Source organism: Ixodes scapularis, unplaced genomic scaffold (genome assembly GCF_016920785.2).
Source record: "Ixodes scapularis isolate PalLabHiFi unplaced genomic scaffold, ASM1692078v2 PGA_scaffold7__128_contigs__length_106722199, whole genome shotgun sequence".
Classification (NCBI taxonomy): Eukaryota; Metazoa; Arthropoda; class Arachnida; order Ixodida; family Ixodidae; genus Ixodes; species Ixodes scapularis.
The window spans coordinates 36,891,622-36,898,428 of record NW_024609882.1 but is presented as its reverse complement, the minus strand read 5'-3'; positions in this window follow the sequence as shown (position 1 = coordinate 36,898,428).

The window sequence follows — 6,807 nt, the reverse complement described above, 5'->3', positions numbered from 1 at the left end:
CCGCCATCTGCGATAATCATTATTTCGAACTCCTCCTTTCCCCGTTGAGCCCATTAACAGCACGCCAAAAGAGCCCAAGCACGTTACTGATTTCGTCACACCACTGTGTCCTTCCGCACGATAATGACATTTTTGCCATGGTCACCGTCACCATGGCAACGAAGCGCCTGCTGAATGGACACGCACGCGAACGCAAAGTCCGAAGCCAACAACAACTGACGCCATTTTGCAAATACCGTCTGCTAAACGGTATCGTTTCACCGCGTAATCGTGTGGCCACCCCTGATGCATGTTGAAGACCTCAAGATAACGGTCGTAGCACTAACTATTGTTTCCTCCACAGCGAAGAAGGCGGCCTTCAGGCACGCTCGTAACACTCACCATCCTCGTATAAAACATGCGTACGCACGGACGCACGCATATACACCAGGTTTCCCAGACGAGGACCACCTCTTTCTCGCGTAAACACCGACCGCAAATTCCCGTATGAAGCATCCGAAACCGTTGTCTTTCCAAAACGTCATTTATTAGCTAGAAGGCCACCCCCGAGAGCTCCGTCCCCATTAACAACCTGACACCCATAATTCGCGGTCGCCCCGGCCCGAAAATTAGAGCACTAAAAATATTACACGGCGGCCGCTCGCACGCTATCACCGTAGCGGTCGCGGACTCTCGACGCCGTTTTCGCTCGTCCGCTTAATTGTGGGTACGACGACGACATCCGGCACTAATAAGCAAGAACGCACGCAGACCCTCGAAGTGAAGCAAAAAAGGACCAACATGAACACACCTGAGTGGGCATCCGACGAACGCGCTACTTATCACGTTATACTCCGTCGCCCCGTAGCTGAGAGTGCTTAAAGAGCTACGCGCCAGCCGGACCAATCAACCGCCTCTCTTCGATCGCCTGACCCCGTCCTCCGTGCCTGGGTATGAGCGAGAGCGTGAGCACGTGACGCGAGATAGAAGTACGATTGGTCCAACGTTCACGTAGCTTGCACCACACTGTCAGCTCAGGGGTGACCGCAGCGTAGAAGGGGCGAGGGACCAGAACCACCCGTCGGCGGACAACCCCTTAATTTTTCGTGCCGCGCAGGGAGAGGTGGAAAGGGGAAGGGGGGACAGACATTATGTGTCACTACGCCGGTACCGACGGGGCGGGGGACTACTTTATCATTCCCACGACACGTGCCCTTGTCTCTGAGCTGTCGTGGGGTCCGAGAAGCGGGCTGCGTGGAATTTTTTAATCTTCAGCCATCTTGTTGCTTAAAATTATGGTTGCCAGTTATCTGAAAAACCTTTATCTGAAGTAGCAGGTAATGCTTTTTCCGATCCTCCAGAAATGTGAAAAGTGTTCGCGACAGAGCAAAACAACATCACCTCCTCTTGTCTAACACCGTATCTAAAACTGAAAAAGTCGCGCTTTATTTTTTTTTTAATTGTGAAGATTGAGAGAGCCGCGTCTGCTCTGCAACTAAGTACCAAGATGGCGGCGCCCACTAGCAAATCTAAGAACGGAGTGCCGATATTCTATAAGCGTAGCTCATTTCGAGACTCTAGCGATACCATCTAAACTAATGAGGGCCGGGCCTCTCCCCACCGCGCGTCGTCAATAGTGAATCTACGCGGGGCTGACTAGCCCGCGTCAGCATCTCTGCCGGCGCGTGTTGCAGCGTCTCGCAACGAAAACGGGACGCTATAGCAGGGGGCGACACTGAGACGAACGCGACTGCATGATTTGCGGCGACCTTCGTCGGTGTGTTTGACGTTCGGGGCGAGTAGCACAAGCAACGACGTCATGCGCAAGCCTCGTCTTCATGGTGGCATTGGTACGGGCATTCAGGCTGTATATAAATGCAGTTTATAACACCGTCCTAATGCACCGATGCCAAAGAGATCCCACTCCCCGCCTTGTCGTGGGATCTCTTTGCAATTGGTTGTGTCTTTTGGAAACTTTACAGATTTCCCTCAGCGAGATACCGGCGGTGGCATCGGGCGTCGCCTAACTTGTTGCGGCTTTTGCTGTTGCGCACGTCGTCCGAGGCACCGGAGGAGTCTTCGATATTAATCAATGGCGACCTCGAGCCTCTCCTCATACACCTAGATTTTGATTCCACGTCCTTTGTACTGCATCCACCCATTCAAGAAGCATCTTTTTTTTTTCTTTTTTTCTTTTTATAAGAGGAAAAAGTTCGTCGTCTTGTGCGTCTGGCAGCGATGCCGCCATAATCGCGTTTCGCCGTTTTATGTACGCGTCTATTTCTCTACTCTCGTCAGCGCACACCAAGCGCTGTTGTCGAGAGTAAGACCGCTAATTGCGTCTGCTAACCCTGACATCTTTCTCGGGTTCCCGCCGTTCGTGTGACTGCTTGAGTCGGGGGAGGGATTCCCGCTGGTTCCGCCGATCACTCACGTCACGCACATTCCTCACCGAAAGGCATCCCCGGTACGAATACCCCTTTAAGAGAGCTCAACTTTTACAGCGACAGCTTTACGGGAGACACTTGGCCGAGGTTTCGAGGCCGTCGGCTGTCATCGCCGCAATGGAAAAACTCTTCTCTCCCCTCTTGGCGCGAGGCTGCAGGGAAGTCAGGTCTTCCTGTCGCCCGAGCCGCGCGACGAGAGGAAAGAGGGGAGCCCCGGCGTCCCGCCGGTCGCGACGAAGGGAGAGTCTTCCGTGTCGTCTGCTTCAAATACTTGTTTTCAAACATTACTCGCGTTATATACAAAATCCCGCTTTGGCAGTATCCAGTTGCTGCGCGTAATATTGGGTGGTTCTGGAAACTTCCACCGGCGCTTATCCACTTAGTTTACGGATCACCGAGCGCTCGGGGTGGTCGTCAGTGGAATCCACGACGCCAACTACGACGGCAATGAAAATTAATCCCATCGCACCTGTGTTCAAGTACAGGAAAACACCATTTCGCCCGCATTGCGCGACCGTGCTACAATTGTAGCTTATACCTCGCACATTGTGGGCGAAAAATACGACTTTTTTACGAACCAAGAAAGTATAGGAGTGGACAAGGACAGCGGTTTCGTTGTCCACCCTTTTTACCTTCGCAATTCGTAAAAAAAAGAAAAAGAAAAAAAGCAACGAGACAGTAACGCAATGGCCGCCACCGCACCGAGAGGCGCAGCTTACCGAAACAGATCTTGGCATTCTTGGAGTGTATCTTTTTAATCTATTCCTTGCGCAGCGGGTAGCACGCGGACTCGTAGAAAAAACAAAGAGGTGAGTAATAACGTGATTAACAATTTCGAAAGCAGTAATAAAAAAGAGTGGAAGTTATCAAACTAACAAGAAGTGGTTGACACCAGACCACACTTTAGACAACGTTGGCCAGTTTTAAAGCTGCCTCGTTGATTTAATTTAGCTCGTCGAATGTTGGATCCCATGCCAGAGGCCCTTTAATTTTAACCGCTATTCGTTTCAATTTAACGAAGGAACTGTCAGCACAGAAAGAGTAAAAGGTGTCACAATAAAGCCCAAATTCAGATTTTTTTTCTTATCTAAATACGAGACATAGTTATTTATCTCGCACTGTATTGTCACTCATTATTTTTATCTGTCCATCGACAACTGCAGATTCTGGGAGATAGTTTAAAATAAATAAAGTGCAACGTTGTTCGGCCAACAATTAATTTGCCCACATTGCCACAAAAACAAAAAAAAAACTCACCGAAAAAAAAATACGAAAAGTCTACGACTAGAGACAGTAGGAATGCGCTTAGATGATAACAATAAATCAATACATTTTAAAATAGGAACACGCCCAGAAGTACAGCAAAGCACACACCACACTTGTAGCTAGGGTAATACATTTCGCGAGTATTTGAGTAATTGAAACCGCCGGAGGACTATCATCCAGCGATTCTTTCGTCGGCCTTTCACTCACGTCGCTAATCAAACGCAGATTAATTAAATTTTATACTCGAGCTCGACCAAATCACAATATTACAGCGCACGTCAGCGGGAAGAGAGGATACAAAAGCCGGAGCAAGATAAGAAAGACCCGGAGGGAGAATCGGAATTTAGGGAACAAAGCGATTCCGCTTGTTAATCTGATTAGGGAGGCCAGTCGGGAGTCCGCACTGAAAGAAAGCCATGCCCGGTTTCGCGCACGTCTATTCTTTCCTGCATTAGGGAAATGGCGAAACAAAGAAGGGAAGAGAGCGGACAATGGAGAAGTCCCGATTGAACAATCCCCTCAGTACGCACGCTCGATCAATTAAAACACAATTAATCCGCAAGCCGAATTAGATAAGGAAGCGCATGGACAATAGGTGAATAGAGAGATGGAAAACGCTACTTCTAATGAGCTTTCTAGGTATATTATGCATTTGTGCAAAATAGGTGGCGACTTTCTGGTAAAATTAGGCTTTTTGTCTCTTTTTTTTTTAAGTTGGACGGTTTATCACGAACCTTTTCATTTCTGCGAGGAACGCATTGCGTAATGTTAGTTGACGCAAATATATACTAGAAAAAAAAGCCTAAGAGATTGGATTGCAACATTATTGCACGCACGAATGGCTTAGACTGGTTTCGTTACACCAGAACACACCTAAGGTTATTCGCAATTTTGCTATCACGTGTACACGTAAGATTTACGCTAAATCCGTTCCGGATTAGGTCTGTACTCGAACCTGTTTACAACGCATTTCGCGTACGTACAGTTGTGGAAAGAATAAACTAGAACGCATAATCCCGCATTTTGTTGTTAGCTGCGTGTTCGTAAGTGGTGACTACTTAAACACGTTAGATATCTCTCAGATAAAAGAAAAGAAACTCATATCTCCATGGGGTAGTTAGTACACACAACCGACGTGAGGCTGTAGCTCTGCAACAAGAATCGAGACCCATTAAACGGCTACCGACGTAGGTTTATCATTTCTTCTCTTACACAATTTAACACCTAACATCTGAAAGGAGAATGATTCCATAAAAACAGTAATTATTATAAAAAAACATAAACGCGCTTTGTAGAATGCAGGAAAATTCATATAGCCCATGTAAAACCTTCACGAAGCATTTTGTTTTCTATTGAGTTTTTTTTTTCCGCAAAGGTTTTTTAACCCAGGCTTCGTCAAGCTGTTTATGGGGACTGTAATTATGTAAATCATAAAACAAAAGTACTTTTTGAATAAATAAGACTTCTTGCAGATGTTTTTTTTAAGAAACACTGACACCCTCCCCCCTCCCTCCTTTTTTTCCCCCAAAAAATTATAAATTTTTAACTTTTTTTAGGCGATTTATTGGTGTCGGAAGACTACCCAATCAAATATTTTGCTGCGAGGTCACGTATATTTTGAATAAAGTAAAAAAACGCAACTGCTCGAAACCGAAACTGAAGTGGGTAGGAAGAAGAAATGGAGAGGAGGGGAGAGTTCCCGGAAGTCACGTAACTACTACACCCAACCGCGTTTTCTTTTTTCTTTCGTCTTTCTGGCTGTGCGAAGCAGACGAAAAACGTGCACGTTTCGCACGTCACCCGAAAAAACGCAAAAGTCAAGCACTTCGTGCTTGACGTTTGCGCGTTTATGAAGCTCTTACCAATGCATGTTTGTAAGACGAGCGATTTCCTCAGTCAGGAAAAGGGGCGACGACTCGGCGACGTCTTCGTGCTAATCAGCTTGGTGGTCGGGCGTGCCGTACGGAATAAATCCTAATTGTTTTGATCGGTAAACGATTTTTCTTTCGAAGCTAGACAGATTCGCCGGTACCGCGGAAAACAGATCTGAAGTATTCGCGACTCCAGCGAAACCGACGCCACCAAGCTGGAAAACCGGGAACCAGCCGGACCAGGTCGCTCCGCGCCCCTCCGCGTCTCTGGTGGCTTTCGCGGACACGTGTTGGCGGCGCGGTGGCGAACAATGTATTTTGACGAAGGTCCAAATATTTCTTAAGTTCGAACTTTCGTCAAACTTAAGAAACTTGAGTATTCATTAGTGTGGTGAAGCCTCAGGAGATTGTTTCCCTCCATCACGTGTTTGAAAGCCCTTTTACTTTACTACACACGGTGGCGTGCTTTCGATTTCCTGGATGGGGAAGAATCATGGAAAAAAGTTTTGATTTCTTGCCTGTCTCGAATCACATCCAAAGTGACGACTACTTGGTGACTGATAAGTAATTTCTTTATAAGGATGTAGAACAGTGGACTGAGGACGACATACGAGGTGTTTCACTGGAGGGAACACCAATGTTGCAGTCAAGTGAATGGGAAGGTTTGATAGCTGCTTTCCTCGAGTTTTGTTGTGTTCGATTAGCTTCAAGATTGAGCCACCCACGCCGGTCGGTACGTTGGCTATTCATCTTGGCTGCTTTTCACCGAAAAAGCCTCTGGACCACACTGAAGAAGTTGGGCTGATTTCGCAATTGCATGATTCAAGAAAACCTGCTCGCTGCAAGTGATGAATGAGGGAAATTATCCGTTTTCAAAAAGTGGGGGACGAGTCTCGCAACGTTAGAAGCTGTCGCGGCATTTTTATCTATCGCGCCTCCAATATTTATATTATACCCCCGTCGAAGCAAGCAGCAATATATGTCTACATTGCTCAGGTTGACCGGCCACAAAAAATACTGATTTTATCTGTTCAGGATTCGAAGCAAAGTTCAAAGCAGAGAGGTTCTGCGTGAATCTCCGATGAAGACTCTCTTCAATTTGTCTCCGTGCTGCCGGTAGAACCATTTGGCTAAGTTTAAGTAGTATCTCTCTGCCTGTCAAATATACTTTTATTTAGCAGTTCACCTAATAGCTAGTCAACTAAGCTCATATATCAATCCGAACAATATACTAATATCGCTTT